The following is a 17,582-nucleotide window of genomic DNA, read 5'->3' on the forward strand; positions in this document are numbered from 1 at the left end:
CTGGGGTGTGACTGGTCAAACTCCTCTTTGATGGGACAAGACCTTAAAGAGGGTGAATTGGTAAGAATTTAATTTTCAAAACTTCTGCCTGCTTCTTCAAACTCCTCACCATCCCATTTTTTTTGGTGTGGACCCACAGAATATGGCCCCAAGGCAGCTGTATCATTGTCAGAATTGTACATAGTCTGATCCTAACCAAGTCAAACCTCATATGCCAATTATGAGGCAGTTGGGCTATGTCTTATGCAAACACCCCCCCCCCCCCACCCCCCAAATTAAGCCCTTTATTTTGTGTGTCCATAGAATAACTTCATAGCACTGCATATCCTGGTTTTCCTCAATTCCTGCCTTTGTTGATTTGGGTCCTAAAGTAGCAAAAAATAATATTGAAATTCTCAAGACTTCTCTTTATTTATTTAGTGTTACCTTGGCTCTGCTCAGTTAGGGTGCCTCAACATTAAGATTGTACCAGCTGAGCCCTGCTGTGCAGTGCATGGGAGTCTTTCTACTTGCAGCCCCCTGAGTGCAGGCAGAGAGTAAACTGATAATTGTTTGGTAACTCACACCCAAAAGCAATGCTGTGCTCAACTCCAGCTGCTCTCCCATGTGCACCCAGTCCAATTCTTGTCGTCTCCTCCCACTGCCATTGCCCTAATGCGTTGCTTCTGGGGTGCTGTTCTATAGACTGTTTTGGGAGGAGTATGTTAGATGAGGTAGAAAACTAGGCTGAATTCCTTGCTGGACCTCTCAGCTGAACTGCCTGCCTTCATGCCTTTCCAGTGCGTCTGTCTGGTAGCATAAAGGAAAACATCATTAATTTTCAGCCTAATCCCTACTGAAGTATTGAGCTTCTCCTGATGACCAGGAGCAGTCTAGGAGATGCCAAGAGAACTTATGTGTCGGTCAGGGCTGTGGGAAGTGGTCATCCTGGCTGGTGGGTGCAATTTGCTTGGAGGTGCTGCAATGCAGCTGCCAGTTTGCCCTAGGACCAGACTTACAAGGCTTTTTGCTGTGGCCTTTATCCCATTTCAGGAGCAATGCCCTGTCTGTCTCTTCAGTAATAATTACTGACTCTTGTCCATGGTCTTGAGATGATCTGGTCTCTCTGTGCAAGTGCTGCCAACCCTGCATCCCCTCTGGGGTTGTGCAGGGACAGAGTGGGCAGCAGGAAGCCCTGGGGCTAGCATTGGCTGCTGCTCCACAGTTGAATGGGGAAAGAGAGGAGGATGGAGGAAGAGCAGCTGGAGCTCGTGCTTGGTGTCCTCCTGTGTTTATCAGTGATCCCTTCAGATCTTGGCTGGCGCCTATTGCTGCTGGTGTGATCCTGGCAGAGGGGCCATGCTTGTCCCTTCTGCACTCATCTCTGTGACCCGCCACTGTGGCGTGCTTCCAGAAAAGTCATCAGGTACTAAAAATAACTGGGGAATAGCTGATGGTGTGTCTTCTTTCCACGTGTCAGTGGAATTGGCTAGGAGGCTGACTCCAGCCGGGACTGCTGCTGCCTGTGGTCAGCTGCTCCCTTGTCCTGCTGGGCAAGGACAGGAGTCTGCCGGTCTCTTGAACAGGACTTGGAGGTCACAGCATCTTGGTGTTGCTCCGTGACTTCACTGCCATGCTTTCTAGGCTGTCAGAGGCAATTTTCCTCTGATGCTATGAAACCAGGCCTTGACAGACAAGTAGGCTCTTCCAGCACTGGTTGTGTTTATTACCTTTTGCAGGCACGGTGTCAAATCTTTGGCTTTGCTTGCCAAAGCTTTGCTTGGATGTCTGGATGAGTAGAGGCTATGATATAACTTCATATCAGAGGGACTGAAGTCTTCCAGCTTTGTTGCTGTCCTCACCCTTGATTAGGAGTGAGGAGCTGGTGTCTGGAATATCTGTAGCCTAAAGCACAGCCCTCCCTCTCTGTATCTGTGAACTGATGATGGGTGCAAACACCCTGAACTTCGTCCTACAGGACAAGACAGAATTTCTGGAGTGCCTTACAGGAGATGAAAACCCAAGAGCTTGCTGTGTGTGCTGCAGTGGTCTTCTGTCCATTATGTGACCACAGAACTGGGCTTGCAAATTGCTTTGCTGCTTTTCTCCCTCTCCCCATCTTTATTTGTTGCTTGTTATTATTCAGGACATTGTTCTCTTCACTGGTCTTTCCTGTTAGGTGATGCAAAGCCAAGTGATGCAGGACTCCAAGGAGGATGGGCGAGTTGACATGGACCTTGCTGATTCAGCTGGGCTTCTTTGGTGGTAAGGCCTGGAGATTACAGCTGTGGGCTCGCTCTGGTGCAGTTGTGGAGCCTTGGGTGCTCAGTGTGCCCTGTAGCAGGTGGGGGAGTGATCTGGACACCCTTCTGTGTTAAATAGCTGGTTTAATTTGGCCTCTGTCTGAAGGGACCTGTGCTGCATGACCTTGTGTGCTGGGTTGCAAAGGGCAAGATGCTCTACCTTAGCAAAGTGCATTCAGTTCTTTAATCAGCAATAGCAGTGTCTGTAACCTTGCTTCTAACAGCTCTCTGAAATGATTACGCTTTATCATCCATGCTAAACATATTCAGCCTTGGAAACTAATGATGGGGGGAGGCATCTCCATCCCTGTTTGTGGAAAGGGGGCTCTTCCCATGTCTTGCTGGTGTAGGGGGCTGCGTGCTCAGAGTTAGTCTGTCAGCTAAGCCCTCGTCATCTCCTTGGATGTGTGAAGTCCTTTGGCTGGAGACGCAAAGCACAGTGGTGATGTAAACCAGGTTCAAGGGCTGGTCAAACGCTGCAGCTGGGGACATAATTTGACTGTGTTTCAGCTCTGCTTTTCTGCTGTGGACTTATTTCTGCTTTTAATTCAGCTGTTGTATTTATGACTCTTGCCTTCTAATTATAGGTGATATGTTTCTCAGCGCCTCCTCTGTGCCCGCCTTTATTAGGAAGTGGGATGTGATTCCCCTCCCCTTTTACTTTCTCTTGGAGCCGCAGCCGTAGGTTTCCTGGCCGCAGCCCTGATGAAGTGTGGAGTTCACAGAAGGACAGCAACCAGGATTCAAGGGAAGATGGGTGTCTGCTGTCCCCTCATACTGCGGTTGCCTCCTTTCTTATTTATAAGTGCAAGCAAACAGGTGCTAAAAGCTTTTTTCCCCCTGTCCTCCTTGTGTTGCAGTCAGACTCTCCTGAGATGTCTCCTTGTAATGTGCTCTCCGCAAAGCTACTTCTGAATTTCTTGGCTATTCTGCAAGGTTTTGATTTATCTGTTTATCTTCCTATGTCCCCTTCTTCATTGTAACTGGGGTTTGGGTTTCAGGAAGAGGATGGGGTGGAGTTGTCCTTGAGCTCTCTGCAGGTGATATGTGGGGACTGGAGATCCCCTGCTCGCTTTGGACATTGCTTTTTTTCAGCAGGGTGTTATCTGGCATCCCTGTTCAGAGTTGCATTTTAGACTTGTGAAGGATTATGCTTTAACAAAGTTAGAACTGGTGAATCTCTGCTTCGGTGGTCTTAGTTTGCTCATTCAATCCAGTTGTGTGGGTGGATCCTTTAGGTATCAGTTTGCCCTCAGAAGGGCACTGCTTTGGAAACAGGTTTGTAAGTCTCTTGCACATGGTGTGGTCCCTCAACCTTTCTGCTCCAGAATAACCCAGAAAGCCTCATAAATTCCTCCAGATGCTAATTCTGGCTGTTTGTGGTGCATTTTTAACTAGGCAGCTTCTACATGTTCTCTCTTGAAATGTCTACTTTGTGGTAAAGCAAAACCTCATCACTGATGCTGTCACTGGAGAAAAATGTATTCATTATTATTATTATTATTATTTTTAGGAAAGATGCAATCTCACCTCATGCATAAAATTAGTTTAATGAAACAGCAGGAATGGGAGGGAATATTGCCTTTCCTGTGCTTGTTTGTGGAGCGAGTGAACAATTTCTTTGCTCCCTCTCAGGCCTTGGATGAATGATATGTCATTGAAACTGCATTTTTAGCTGAGGTGTGTCCATGAAGACAGCAGGGAACCAAAAATTAGGTTTCAAAAATTATTTAAAAAACGAAAAAGGAATTTGTGAGTTTCTAAAAATAGTCCTCAAGCAGCCAGTAAGGCTGAAATCTGAGAACAACTTAGGGTGAGGGAAAGAAGGTGGCAGTGGCGCAGCAAATGGCTTTATGCTCTGTCTTGTAAATCCCCAAATGAAGGGAAATACATTTCATCTAGGGTGGAGGGGACAAGTGGCACCATGTAGGGTTGGGGGCCCAGGCCTTGGCATGTCTTGCGGTCTTCCCTGAGCTAAGGTTGAACCGTGCTTCTCTTGAGGTTTTCACTGCTGCTTTTAGCTGCAACAGTGACTACAGGCAATGGGCAGTGTGCTAGTAGCACTGTTAATGTGCACTTGTGCTTGCCTGTCTGCCCCTCTGAAAACTTCTTTCACTTAACTCTGGGAATTGGAAAGGAGAGATGAGGATAAAAGTGATAATGTCATCTCAGGGAATCGAAACAGCGGTGATGGCAGCATGCTGCATGAGCTGTCGTTCCCTCCAGCAGTCCCACATGGCTTTGTCCTTTGGCTTATTTCCCCTTGGGACTCCAGGTTATCTTGGGATTTATTTTTTCACTGAAAAATGAACTTTAATTAATATCTTGTCTCCTGTGAAAGCAGTAACTTTGTAAAAATTTCAGACCAGAAGCTGTTCCTTCAGCAGCTGGAGGATCTTCTCCCTGTTTGGAGAGATATCTTAATCAAAAAGCTGAGCTGGGTGCTGGCGATTGGATTATCACAGTTTCTGGCCCTGGGGTTTAGGTGGGACTAAGCCAAGCCCTTCACTCAAGGAAATGAGAGAAAGAGGGTGACTTTCCATGAGAGAGGTGGGAGGAAGAAGGCAAACTGTGCTGTGAACAGCAGGAGTAGCAAGGGGGGAAGAACATAAATAAACCCCCCTAATTTTCTCCATGCCCCTGCCTTTCTTGTGCCACACTCCTCTGGTCTGTTTGACCACATCAAGTGCCTCTAGATACCCTTTGCGCAGTATTACAGCTTTGCTGATATCCTTGTCCACGTCTGCACTAGTCTGGATTCCTTTGCTGGCGTAAACATAGATTTTCATGAAAGCTGGTAGGAGCTGTGTGTCTTGGGGAGCCCCGTTGTCTTCTCAAGCTTTGGTGGAATGGGTCATTGGGAATCAGGGGCTCTTTGAGTGAGAGAGACCAAAGGATGGGTTGGATATAAGTGTGGGAAGGAAGCAATTACAGGCAAACTCATCTTATTTCTAGCAATACATGCAAGTCAAGCTTGGGGTTCTGCACATCTCCTAACTACTTCCTTCCCTTGCAGTTTGTATGGGGTGTTTACGCTTTTCCCCTCTTCAGCTGTAGGAGATAGACACTTTTTAAAATGCAGGGTCAGGGTTTTTTTTTTTCAGCTCGTCAAGTCCTCTCTGGTGGCACCAGGGTTCTGAAAAGCCCTAAAAGACTTTGAGGCTGGCTGTGTGCAGTTGCATTTCATTCAGATGCCAACCCGTGGCACTCCCTCCTCCAACAAGCTTACTGTGTTGTGATGGCTTTCCAACATCTCCTCGCCCTCGGGCTCCTGCAGCTCCCTCAGCACTGCTTGCTGCTACTTACTCCAGTCCCTTTTCTCCCTACAAGCTGGCTTTGGTCCGTTTCCTGGCTTTCCTGTACAACTGTTCCTCAACTCATGTTTTCACCTTCCTGCTCTACAGATGTCTCCTTTACATTCCTTGCACCTCCTCTTGTAACGGCTCAGGTACCTCCATGCTGGTGTTTGGCCCAAGCAGGCAGTTCCCCACTACCCAGCCCCTTTCCAGAGGGTGCAGTCAGCATTTTCTTATAACAGTAAATCTCACACACTGCAGAAATGTGCTTGAATGAATGTCATACTGTTGAATGCTGTTGGCCTTGCTGACCAACATATACCACTTCTGTTACGTGGCAGTGGCAGGGGACAAAGTCACCCTGAACCCTGGAAGCAAGTGAAAATACCACCACGAATGAGCTTCCTGTGCTCTGGATATGAAAGTAACTCCACTGGTACACAAGAAGTTATATAAGTTTTTTTTAAACCTGCTTCTCTTCCTTCTCCCCTTTGCCATTGCTTGGTCTGTGCTTTGCTGCTTGCGCCTGTTCATGGCTGCTGGTGTGTGTGGCAGTGCCAAGGTGATGGAAGCATTGATCCAGCTTACTGCATGACAACACAGCGTGTTCAACACAGCAATGTGCTGTGCTGTCGGCATTAAGGTTGTCTCTAGAGCTCCTCTAAGCCAGGATCACAGGCCAGATTGAATTGGAGGAAAATCTTACGCCTTTTTCCAGAGCTCCTGTTCTCCAGGGTGGGGGAGATTCCCAGAGCATACAGGAACTTGTTAGTGACATGGGATCTTGAGTAGAGCAGACTTTGCTGGGAGATATTATCTATTTTTATAGCTAGTGCAGGTGGATTTTTCTTCGATAAAAGCTATAAACACCAAAGAAGCTAGAATGCTCCTTCCTGGCTTGTAATAATCAGCTTCTAGCTCTGAATAACCCTAAAATCATAGGGCTTGCTGCAAATATGGCAGAGGTCAAGCTCTGTTTGTAGGCGATAAGAGAGTCTAGCCTTGAACCAATTCCTTCGGAGGTGAGCAGAGGGAGATGGCCAAAGAGGAGTTGCTGTTGGTGCCCCCCACAGGGGAGAAATTCAGAGTCAACCAGCCCCCTGGTACACATCAGAGAATCCATCTACACTAGTCTCTGATTTGTTGGAGACTGTTTTCCTTGCTCCTGTGAAGAAGGTGGGCATTGCTTTATAATACCTTTCAATAGTAGTGGCCTGGCATTGCTTTTTACTTGACAGTAGCGTAGTCTTTTTTGCCTTCTCTCCTTCAAACTGGTTTTGGACAGGAAAACAGTTCATCCAAAAGTTGCTTAAAAAGTTCTTGTCAAAATAGTGGCAACCATGGCACTTGGAGTTTGTGCATTGATGTCATAATGCAAACAAACCGACCCAGCTTAAAACCTGCACCAACTATAAACCTTATGCTTTTTAATTGGGAAATCAATTTTAAATTCAAGCCTCTTTAAAAATCTAGTTTATTTCTATTTCCTTAAAAAAACCAAAACGACAAACCCCCAAAAATGAAGAGTCTTTCTCTCTGTTGTGCTCCACCAGGCAAAAGAGAAGGAGGAGGAAATAATTCTTGGCTGCATCTCTGCAGGGCGCCCTGTTGATAACCTGGATAATACAATCTGATTTTGGCCTTGAGTCTGTTCCCTTGGATTATCATTTCCTTCAAGGACCAAAAGCTGTGCTGGTGATTCAGACCCAGAGGAGAATGTCTTTTTTAGTGGTAAGCTTTCAGGTTTTTTTTTTTCCCCTCAGCCATCAAAGGCCATAGAGGAGGCTTTTATCGTGTTACCAGTGGCTGCTTTATAGGAAACAAGTTGTGGGCATGCCGACGGGAGCCCAGTTCTCCTTCCTTCCCAAAGAGGACTCTGCTTGTTGGGTTAAAAGGGAGAGAAAGGGTGTGTGTGTGGGGGGGGGGGGGGGGAGGGGCAGGAAGGGGGAAGGAAAAGGCTATCCTTTGAAAGGTGTTTTTGAGGGAGCATGTACGTATCTATGCCATCTGCCCTGGAAAAAGTCAGATGAATTTGGAGAGGAGGGTGCGTGTACCATAAAAAAACTAAGGTAGGCTGCACTTAGTGTTTTGGCTGAGCGATCCATCAGAAGCCGCGTGCTGGATGTGAAGGTTCAGTGTGTAACCATTTTCCACACTTTCAGCAGGGATCTGTTTGCATTTAGGTGGGGGTGTGGGACCTGCTTTGTCCATCAGACGCCTATAGATCAAGGGCTGAAATTCGAACTCTTGTGTGCCATAGTCCTTTTTTTTCCTAATCTTTATGATCCAGGTTTTATAGCACTCACTGCAAGACTGGGTTCACGATTCTTCACTCGAGAGGTGAAGAACCCTGACTTTTTTTCCATGCTTTTGGCCTATCTGCAGCTGGTTTTGCTCTGTGGAAGAAAAGGAGGTGAGTTGCCTTGCCTCTGCAGCCACCTAAGGATGCAAGCATGTACGTCCCTCATCTCTTTTTTGCAGAGGGTTTCTTCCCCTCCCTGGTCCGAGTGAGGTGTTCCTCCTGGAAACCTAGGTGCTGAAGGATGCTGAAGCAGAGGGATGCCAGCTGGCCTGCTTCCAGCGGTCTGTCTCCCTCCCTCCCCTTACTGCCTGTCACGCACCGCAGCCACCTCGGAGCCAGGTTTGTTTATAGAAACACTGTCAAGTAAAAAGTCTTTCCAGGGGCTCAGAGGAGAGGGACGTTTTCAGCTACTCAGTCACCCTCAAACTGTGAAGATGCAACATATCAGCTGCATAAAATTAATTTATTTAGTTAAGGGAGGTGTTAATTAAGAGATCTCATTTATTGTGTCTCTGCAGACAGCTCTCAAGGGCCTTTTGAATTGTCAGCTCTGGTGACAGCAAAAGCTAATGGTGTCACAAGTTAATAGCAGTATGATTCATGCTGAGGGATGAAGTGGGAGATGGTGGAAGGGGTTGAGAAAGGAGTGAAGGTGACGTGGTGATGGAGGCAGGGGTACACCTTGCTGGAAGCTGGCAAGTCAGCACGAGGTGCTTTGCCCTTCCTTAGCCTCCCCTCATTTAATCCTGGCAGGGGGAAAGGCTGTGGCTGAACGTGGCTGCCCTGGCTGCAGGGAAGCCTGGGGTTTGCAGGGAGTCGCTGGAGGAGCAGCTTAGAAAGCCCGCGGATGCCAGGGCATGTGCAGCCAAAAATGTATTTTTGTGGATCGACTTAAAATAACCAAGTGTCTGTGTGATCTGAACTGGAAAAGAATCTGGTTTGTTTAAAATAATCAACTTTTTCTGTACTCTGAGAGGTTAATTCTCCTTGGTTAATCAGGACATGTCAATCTGATAACTGAGTGTAGGTCTAACACCAAATTATGGGTTTAAATTTAAAGTCTCTTAGAAAATAACAAATACCCTTTATCTGAAAGAATTACATGCTCCAGTACAGCTGTTTATAGGCATCTCCTTCAGTAAAAGCTGTGCCTACACTTTTTTCCCCCACTTTTTTTTTTTCTTCTTATGATTTGTATCAAGTTGCTTTTGGAGGGAAATTGAAATTCTCTTGATGCAGAAAATAGGCCAAAAGGAAGGAAGAAAAAAAAATGTCCAGGAGAAACGCTAGACTCCCTGAGTAGGTGGTGCTGCCTTCCCCTAGTCAAAGATGTTTTGTGTTTTCAACTACCCAGTTTGTTAAACAAAGGCGGTATTGCTTGTGCCTAGTAAATTAGCCCCATCTCTTCTGAGCTTTCCTTCTTGTATGTTCTCAAAGCTTACAAACTAAGCTCTGTTGCAAAGCCAAACTTTCAATTTTTCTCTCCAAACAACTGTGAGAGGTGGAGGTGGACAGGATGCCACAGCCATTTTCCAGCTGCTTTCCCAGCCACAAAGGAACCACCTCCTGGACTGCAGTGAGCCCATTACACAAGTTAGTATTCAGGGAGAGTGTGGGGCACCTATAGAAATATATATGGCTGCTGGAAGATTATTTTAACTGGCTCTTGTTGCATGTACTGAACTAGTGATTTTCTCCAGGTCACTGATTTGACTTTCTTTAACCTTCTACTACCAAGTGTGTATTACTTCTTCCTTTTTTAGTTGGCTTTCACTGATTTAAACCAGGGTAAGCATCAGCCTCATATAGGCTATCATTACTTCAGCCTTGATTTATTTTATTTTTTTTTAAATTATTTTTAAGCATGTGTTGGGATGGCAGCGGCTGTGCAGCTTGGATGAGCCCCTGGTGGTGTCCCTCCCTGGGTGAACTGTGTGCCCCTGCCAAGGTTGATTGAGGTTTCAGAGTAGTTTTTTGCTGTTGTGAGCTCAGGGTAGGTTTTTGTTACGATCAGCTGCTTGGGAGTGATTTGAAAAAGAGGAAAGGCAGTTTTCCAAACAGGCCCTGTGGGGATTTCAGTCTGAAAGCATCACCGGGAGCCACCTCCATGCCACATTTTTCTGTCCTGCTCTCAGAGGGGAAAGGAACCTCGCCTTGCCCTTGGCTCCCATCATAGCTGCGGGACTCGTTCCCCTCTGAATGAGCTTTTCCGTTGTGATCCTCTGGCAGAGAGGAGCAGGAAGGAAAAATGTGGTGTGAGACAGAGGTTTTAGTTTCTGATTTAACCCCAAAGCGATGGCAGAGCTTTCCTGTGATGGGAGATATAAAGCGAGGAGTTTTTCCCTTTGGGAGCTGCATGCCCAAGAGATTTTTGTCTTGGGATCGTCTCCTCTGAAGCCACACAGGATCTGACCAAAGCTTTTTCCACAGCCCTGTGGTGTTGATTCTTCACTGCCTACTACTGCGGTTGCATCCCCTGGGCTGCTGTGCCTGGGTCAAAACTGAACCACTGCTGTACAGCATGACCCCCATTTGTGCGGGGGGAGCAGCAAAGCAGTGGCCCTGCTAGCTTAAATGGGAAATTGGCAGGCTGGGAGGCAGAGGGGAGTGTGGATACATCTCCAGACCTGCTTGGGAGAAGGATTACTGCTCCACGTGGAGCGGGCGTGATGGAGCCCGGAGGAAGGGGTGTTGTGGGAGAAGGCATGAGCAGAAGACGAGATCGTCAGGGAGTCATTTAAACCACAGTGTCAGATCCTATAAATCTGTGAGGGCTTTTGCATATTTCCATATTTATATATGAAAATTCTATGAAGTGGCTTAAAGGCAATTGAAATAAAAACAGGGCTGTCAGGGCTTGAAAAGTACCGGCAAATCTCTAACAGACCATTTAATACAAACGTATGGGCTTGAAAAAGCTCCAAGCAGGCAGAGGATTTCTGCATGCAAATGCCTGGCTGGCCCCGCATTGGTCCCCGTGTGCTGTGAGCGTGCTGGTGCCTTGGGTCACTGCAGCTCCATGCGCTGGGAGGCTGCAGAGTGAGGGTGCCTTTAAACCTGGCTTACATCATGCTAGGAGGGCACTAGAAGGGGCTTTGGGCTGTTGTCGTTTCCCTTGGGTGCTTTCTCACTGCCCTGTGTGTGCTGTGATGGTTTGGGGTTGGGTGGGAAGTTGATCTTCATGGCTCCTTGCTAGCAGTTCCCCAAAGCTACGAGCTGGGGAGGGCTGCAGGACTGAGCATCACTGTGAGGGATGCCAGTGGCAGTGCTGGGATGGTGTGATGAAGGCATTTTACACTGCGCAGAGGCTGTGGTTGCATGCAGGCTATTCCCTTTCCTGGTGGAGACCATCTCCTCCCTCTCCTGTGAGCATGTGCCCTTTTCCTTTCTGATCTTTGGTTATCGATCAAAATGAGAATTTTCCAAACCACTGGTTTGAATCACCCTCGCTGACCTTCTGCCATTTAGCAAGTCTTTTCCCATGGATTAATTTGAAGAAGCATTGCAGAGATTTATGCTTCGTACGTGGCATGGGGCCCGAGTGGGCAGAGTGGCCCTCCTATCCTTGTACTGTTTTTCAGATGCTTCTAGATGATGTCCTCCTTGGCCCTGCTTGGGTGCCTGGTCAGCACTCCTTGCTGTAGGACCTCAACTTTTTCTGGTCTCCCCAAGTCAGCCCCAAATCTCATTGCAACATACTGTAGCTCTCATGTCTGGCCTCTAGTTTTTATGCACCAAATGCTTCTAAAGAGAAACTCCTGCTTTCTTGATGCAAGGACAAGAGTGAGTCTCCCTCTTCTCTGAGTCCTCTGTCATTCAGGGCTTTTTTTCCCCCTCTTCAGCCCCAAGGCAGGTAGCTGGAGGCTACCGCCAAATTTTTTATTCTAAGTCTCCAAATCAAAGGGAAATAATTAGCAGAGGATGAGAAAGCTTGGACGAAAACAAGCTGTCAACAAGAAGAAGGTGCTAATGTGTCTGTCATTCCTCTTCTCTCCTGGCCAGTCCCCAGAGGTGGAAGGCTGGGTGCTCCGTCTCCAATGGAGGAGAGGGCAACCCTGCTTGCCGTCGCTCGCCCGTCAGCCACAGCTGTCTCCAGACATCAGCTCTCGTCTCGTGAAGATGCATCTTGCTCTTGGGCTGGTTCCTTCTGCTGTCTCCTGTCTTGTGATTGGGAGGGATTTGCTTCACGGACAGCTTGGACATCGATGGCTGCGATTTCCCAAGTGCAAGTGCTTTCAGCTTGGGCTTTATCTGCTAATTCGGATGCCTAAAAAATCGATTTGTATCCTAAAAGTGCCTATTTCTCTTCATTACAGAGAGACAGGTGTGCAGAATGAGTAGCTCAGATGTAGGTGTCTGCAGTTATTAAGTTAAGCATGACGAATCCTGGTGTCAGCATCTCCCTTGGCTTTGCTTAGAGGTTTGCTCCTTCTCCTGTAGGACTCCTCGTGGTGACTTTGCCGCAGGGTGACATTCTTGGGAGTCTTGAAACTTGCTGGATATTTTCTGCCTGGGATGTGACATGCTTCCCAGGGAGAGGCAGACTCTGGGGCTGCATTTCTGCAGCAGTCCCACACTGTGGCTTCTTCCTATATCGCTCTTTGCCACAGGATGTATATTTTGACATTGATTAAAAAAGCACGTAGGGTATTGGCATTTCAGGGTGTTGCCTGTCCTCAGTCTCAGAGGGGGTGATGAATAAAACTTTGACTGGCTGACCATTTTCAGGGACAAAACACACCTCAGTTATTTAATTCCTTACTAATTTTGGGGTGGAGGAGGAAGCTCTCACTGTTTGTGTTTCTTGCACTGTCCTTCCTTTGCCTTGACGAGCAAATCACATCACACGTAATTGCATCTCTAAGGGATCTTCAACGCGATGTTTCCACCTGATTTATCTTTAACATTGCTGTAGGCAGAGGCGCTTTGGGGTGATTCTGCTTTGTCAGGCTGGAAGACGAGACTCCATGGAGGTCTCCTCTCTTTCTCTCCCCCCGTCCCTCATCCCTGCTATGGTGATGCTGCTATAATGGTACATGCAGGGCCACTTAACCCCATAGGAGGAGGACACCTGTATTCAGTTGTGCTCATGTCCTCTGTATTTCCAGCCTCTGGCCACCAGCAAAGGTGCAGATGTGGTTTGAGGGGAGGAGCCAGGGGTATGAGGGAGCAGTGGCCCTGCAGAGCACAGCCAGCTCAGTTCATTGCTGCCACCAGTTGCTGGGTGAGGGGAAGAAGTGGGCTTTGGCTGCAAAAATCCAGAGGTGCAAACATCTGGGGAGCTTTGCTCAAAGTTCACATAAACGTATTGGGTATAAATCTCCTCAGAGCCTGTGACCTCATTGCACTCCTTCCTCAGGGACTTTCTCCTGCCTGGTGCCACTAGTGATGGGCATTACAGGAGGCAGGTTTTAAGGCTGGCATTGGATTTCTAGGGTTTTTTTGGAGGCCAGGGCTTGCAAACTTTTAAATAAACCCTTACACACTTCAGCCTTGGTCTTCTTGCTGCTGGTAAGCCTTGGCTGTGCAGGGTTTGCCTGGCCAAGGAGGGTGCAAACATGGGTGAAGCTTCCAGCAGCTGGGGTGGAGGGAGCACCCACCCCAGCCTTCAGCAAGATGGTCCATCGCTTCCCTGCAGGGCTAATGATTTCCGAGGAGAAAGGGATACCCTGCCATTAACAGTGGCCTAAAATACCCGGTAAGGGCATACAGTGCAGCGGTGCTGGTATCTCCAGAGCTGGTTTCTCTTCATTCCTTGGTCTGTTCTTGGGCTCCATCAGGTTTATGGCCGCATCTCTCGCCTCCCTGTGGGGACTGCTCCCAAGTCCTGCTGCCTTACCCTGGGCAGGCCGCTGCCGTGTCCTCCAGCACCCATCTCTTCTTCCTCTACCTGGCATTAGAGGGCAGTCAAAGGAAACCTTCCCTCTCCTGCTCCCCAGGCTCTGCGGGCTGCCAGCCAGTGCCTGCGCCCACCCCTGGGGCAGAGGGCTGACCCCAAAGTGGGACCCAGCCGCAACCATTGCCTTGCCCTTGCTGCCTTGTTTTGGGTTTCTGCCCTTGCCTTCGCTGGTCAAAGCTACTTGCGGTTTTGTGTCTGACATTTGGGATACAGCATCTGCAACGCTGATAAATCCTGCGCACCGTTTCTCCCCTGCCTCACCCTCCGTCTCCTCCTAATTGACATCTTTGAATCTTGTCGCTGTTTGACAAATCAGGCTACTTATTATAAGTGATGACATGTATAAATATTGCAGGCATTCGTTTTACATCTGGATACCCTGATAATAAAAGCTATCAGAATCTCTTCCCCCCTCCCTTGCATGTCAATTACTACCAAAGGGGTTTCTCCTCCATCACCAGAGCGGGATGTGAAGAGTGAATTGTGTCTGTGACAGCAAGATCTCCCTCTTGCATCGGGGGAACATGGTTTTGGGCAGTAAAATGGCTTTTTGTAGATAAATATAGCAGCAGCATGGTGAAACTGTGCAAGCTGTGGGTACATAGCCAGGGGATCTTGCAGGAGCCCTTTTGCTTGCAAAATTCTGGGTTTGGTGGGCCTTGGTGTGTGGGGTGGCCCCAGCGGATGGCAGTGGGTGCCATCGCGGGTTGAGGGTGTGGTTTCGACTCGTGGGTGCTGTCCCTGTGCCTGCTCGGTGCTGCAGGAGCCCAGAGCCAGCACCCAGCCAGGCTCTGCTCCTGCATCTTCGCTAGCACACTGGTGGCTCTCCTGGGCTGAGGCTGTCAAATTGCAGAGTATTATTTTTAGCCTGGTTTCCTGAGGAAAAGAAGCTTATGCGATTGTACTGTCTGTCAGTGCTTTTCCTCCCACCAGCCTCCTTTTAACAAGTTTTGAACCCCTTGTCAAATTTACCAGGAGGGATAGAAAGCTCCAAGACGTGAAGCTCCTGCACGTTTCCCTGCAAATTAGCAGCTGGGGCCACCTTCCCGAGGGAGGGGATGAGGCTGGGTCACAGCACCCAGGGGCAGAAGGAGATGCTGGGGAAGGTGTGAAAATAAGAGGCTGGGAACGGCCTCTCTGCTGAAGGCTTAATATCTCAAATACAGATATTAAGTGCTCTCACCTTAATTAAATTTAATTTCTGGGAGAGGCGTTTTATTACAAAAGATTTCTCCAGCTCAGGCGTGTCCATGCCATCTGCTTGGAGCTGGCGGTGGTAAAGCCCTCGACCCCGCCAGCAGTGGGGACCGGCTGCAAGAATCGGCCATTCTCAGGAGAAGGACAAGCTGAACAGAAAAGCCTCTTTTCTTCTCCCTGCTTCTTAGTCCAGGTTATTACTGACAGTAATTTACTAATTTTTTTAAGAACCAAGTCCCACTGCTGGCAGGGGAAGATGCAGAACCGAATCTGCTATGACTTTCCTCAGTGTGGGTTCTCTGATGGCTAATAGTTAGGTTGGGCAGGCTGTCTGTCGTGGGGCTATTGCTGTCTCCTTTGTCCAGCTATTTATTTTCATTAGGCTTTTAGGAATGTAGTAGTTTGTGATTTCTACCCTGTGTCAAAACTGGATGAAAGTTATTAAATGGTGGCTTGACTGAGATGGACGTGTGTGCACACACACACAGGAGCTCCCGTTTCTTGGGAAACTGGTCTTGATGAGAGACAGCTCCTATTAATGCTTGCTTACTTTTTCGGTTGAGCTGTTTGCTGGGAATGGAATTTTTATGGGAAATCTTAAACCAAACAATGATGCTAATAAGCTGTAATCAAAAACAGCAAGAGAAGGGACCTGCTTCTTTCTCATCCCACAACCCTTCCTGAGATTTCGAAAGAAGTGCTTTTTCTACATCAAGATAAAACCAAGATACTTTTTTATTTTTTTGGGGTGTTTTTTAACCAGAAGATGAGAGTGAAAATCCCCGGATTGTTTTATGGCTGGGGCCTCACTGGGAATGTTGGAGACGGAAAGGTACAAATCCCTGCTTTGAAGGGCTTGAATTTGAACCATCTGCATCCCTGGCCAGTACCCAACATACCAGGTTATTCGTGCTTTGTGACGCTCTTTCCTTATTTTCTTCTTTCTTCTTTTTTTTTTGGGTTTTTATTTTTTTAACTGCTGACAACTCCATGATGATGATGAAAAATCTCTGGCCTGGGTAAATAAATTTGTCATTTGAAATGGCTTTTCCTCCTCCTCCGTGTGAGATCTTGGGTTTGGCAAGTTGACATTCTCTGACTAAAACCCATTCTGTCTCAGTTTCTGACCATCCTTACTCACTGTGAGTGGGTTTTTCCCATAAACACAGAAGTTGCTGGGTTAACCTGAGTAATTCTCCTTTAGAGATCTTTGCTGCTGTGTTCTCCCCTGAATAGCCATCTGAATTTTGAGGCTTATTGTCATGTATTTTGGTGTAAAACCTGAACCTGGCTCTTGATTTACTCAGGAGAGATCCAAATGTACTCAGAATTTGCCTAGGATTCCTCCTGACATGTTCACCTGCTTTAAGAAGGCTTTAAAAAAAACCCCTTTATTAAGAAAAAAAAAAGAAGAAAAAGCCCTTTTTACCACTTAATGCAGTGATGGCTTTTTTTTGTGTGCAAACTCTAGATAAAAGGGGCAGAACTTCTAATTACATTACCTAGGGAGGCTTAATAATGTTTGCCCAAAGTATCTTGTCACGAAAATTCACCAGAGTAAATTCAGTTTAATTTCTGCTGAAATCCCTTTGCTTCATCCTTTACTGCTTTCCAAAGACCTTGTAGGGCTGTCTGAGGAAGGAGAAACTACGGTTTCAGGTTCCTCTGAAGATGATCATTGCATTTGGAGAGGGCTGGCGAAGATGTGGGTTTGGAGATGCTGTGTTGTGTGACCTCCCGTGCTGGTGGGACATAAGACCAGCTTATATTGCATCTGTTCCTCAGAGTTGTGTTTTTTGAGATAGCTATTGATATCTATATTCCTTGTAAAGCCTTCCCAGAGTGCATGAGAGGTACTTAACTCCAGACTAGATTTGGCTGCTCAGCTGCATTAAGGACCAGCATTCCCTGAATGAGCAAGCCTTAAATTAATCTGTTTTAGACCTGGGAAACACCCATGGGGGGTGGTGTTATTTCTGAGCATCCGCAAAAAGCGAAACCCAGAAGCCCTCAAATGATGCTTGTGAAAGCACATTGGGCTCTCAAGAGAAGCCCTGCCATGGGATGAGAAATGTCTCTTCAAGCTGTGAGGGGACCCACCTGCTTCTGGTGAAGTGGGCAGTGAGGTGCCCACGAGCTGGGTGTGCCACCAGAAACTAATTACAAGGTTAATCATGCCAGTGCCTCTCCGTGTCCCCATGCCATGTTGCAGGGATCTGGTGAGCATGTAGATAATGATGGGCATGGGACCAGCTGGGGAGTATTGTTGCTCCTCTGATAATTACTGCTGTAAGAAGAATGTCGGGCTGGAAAGATCTCATGGCTCACTGTCTCCAGTCACTCGCTATTACAAGCAACCACTCACCATACCCCTGTTTTCAACTTTATTGAGAGCTACCTCAATGGCAAGCGGGGTTTTGCTCCTGCTGTTCCCGTGGAGGCTGTCTCAGGCCCTGGCTTATATGATAGTGAATAGTAATTAGCCAGCCTAAACGTGCTGATGAGTGGTTTGTATTTGCTGTCTTCAACCTCTCCACAGTACTCAGGATATGATCTCTCAGAGATGTTTTTCATTAGCAGTTAATAGGTTTTTCTCTCTCTTTCTC

General features: G+C 47.4%; 1 long non-coding RNA gene across 1 annotated transcript in view; it reads left to right on the forward strand.

Annotated features, from left to right (window-relative positions):
• LOC114018167 (uncharacterized) overlaps nt 1-2,242 on the forward strand; it is a 54,271-nt gene extending 52,029 nt beyond the window's left edge. The window contains exon 18 of the long non-coding RNA XR_008733843.1: nt 2,159-2,242. This is a non-coding gene — a long non-coding RNA (uncharacterized LOC114018167). The remainder of the gene's footprint in view (nt 1-2,158) is intronic.
• The last annotated feature ends 15,340 nt before the right edge of the window (nt 2,243-17,582 follow it).

The sequence above is a fragment of the Falco cherrug genome, chromosome 9, assembly GCF_023634085.1.
Source record: "Falco cherrug isolate bFalChe1 chromosome 9, bFalChe1.pri, whole genome shotgun sequence".
Taxonomy (NCBI): Eukaryota; Metazoa; Chordata; class Aves; order Falconiformes; family Falconidae; genus Falco; species Falco cherrug.